This window comes from Meleagris gallopavo, chromosome 10 (genome assembly GCF_000146605.3).
Source record: "Meleagris gallopavo isolate NT-WF06-2002-E0010 breed Aviagen turkey brand Nicholas breeding stock chromosome 10, Turkey_5.1, whole genome shotgun sequence".
Classification (NCBI taxonomy): Eukaryota; Metazoa; Chordata; class Aves; order Galliformes; family Phasianidae; genus Meleagris; species Meleagris gallopavo.
In genome coordinates this window covers 14,290,966-14,292,347 of record NC_015020.2, presented here as the reverse complement: position 1 = coordinate 14,292,347, position 1,382 = coordinate 14,290,966, and positions in this window count along the sequence as shown.

Sequence of the window (1,382 nt, the reverse complement as noted above, 5' to 3'; positions counted from 1 at the left end):
GCTGGGACGGACAAGTGTAGTTGAAAAAATTAATGTACTTTGTAAGTAATATGATTTTTTTTTTCTTCTGGGTACCAATTTGCTAGTGCCTTTTTCTCCTTATTCCTAATGAGTTTAATGACGATGAGTGAGGGGGGAAAAAAAAAAAAGAGCAAAAAGTAAATGGTTGGAGCTATAAAATATGCTGTATTTATTTACAAGCGCTGTACTGCCCCCCCGGGCGCGGTGGCTGTAAGGTGGAGGCCGCCCTCGCTGAGCACGGAGCAGCGGGGCAGCGCCCACATCCCGCTGGGTTCGTTCCCGCTCCGTCCCGCAGCGCCGGCCGCTCCGTGCAGTGCCGCAGAGCCGCCCTCGCTCCGCTTTGCCCCCTGGCAGCCGCGTTGGAGAACGGAGGCGAAGAACGCACGCGGCACACTGAAAGTCCCGCGGATGGGTGACGCGGCAGTCACTTCCCGGTCGGTACGCGGGGTGAGATGTCTCTCGCAGCGCCTGGATCCGCGTGGCTAATTGAGGCCAGGCTGTGCCTTCCCGCTGAGGAGGGATAACAAGCGGAGCTGGAAAAGCCGCTGACAAATCCGGGAGAGGGAGAAGTGACAGCCGGGGTGCGGCAACCGCCGAGCGGCGGAACGGTCACGCTCCTTCCGCCGGGAGCGGAGTGGGGGTTCGTTGCAGTGCGGTGTCCCGGAGCTCAACGTCCCGTCGGTGCGGGAGGAGCAGCGCACCGCCCCGAACCGCTCCGGATTGGTGCCGCTCCGCGCTCGCGCGGGGCCCCGCGGCTGCAGCGCGTTTAACTTCTCGCCGGGCCCTTTCATTGGGGCATCGCATTTGCACCTCGCTATTAGGAGAAGTAATAACACTCGCAGTAAGGGGCAAATCCTGTTAATGAACAAATTAAAGTTCAAACCGTTATTCAAGTTCACAGCCCAGAGCGCTGCTCCTTTAATAAGAGTGATACACGTTACTTTCTCCAGGGCTCCCCCTCACCTCCCCTCCTCTTTATTACTTTTTAAGCTTTTCATAAGTGCTGACGGGGTATAGGGGCAGCTCCCGGCCCCTAAAGGGCCCGCGGAGCGGGGGGGCCCTAATCCTCCCTTCCTTTGGCGGCTGGAGTAGGACGCATAAAGGCGCGGTGCTGCCGGCTGTGCCGCTGGTTCTGCGGGGGGCCCATCCCGCACCCACGGCTGCGGCCGTCGCCCCGTGCGCGGCAGTGGCGGAGCGGAGCGCTGTGCGTGTACGCGCGGAGGAGATCACATTCCCCCATTATCTACCTCCCGGCGAGTGTTTGATTTTGTGACATCAAAAGCTTATCAAGGCTAGCTAACAAAAAAAAAAAAAAAGACACCCTACAAGAAGGGGAGAGAGCGTTTGGGTTTGGGCGACCG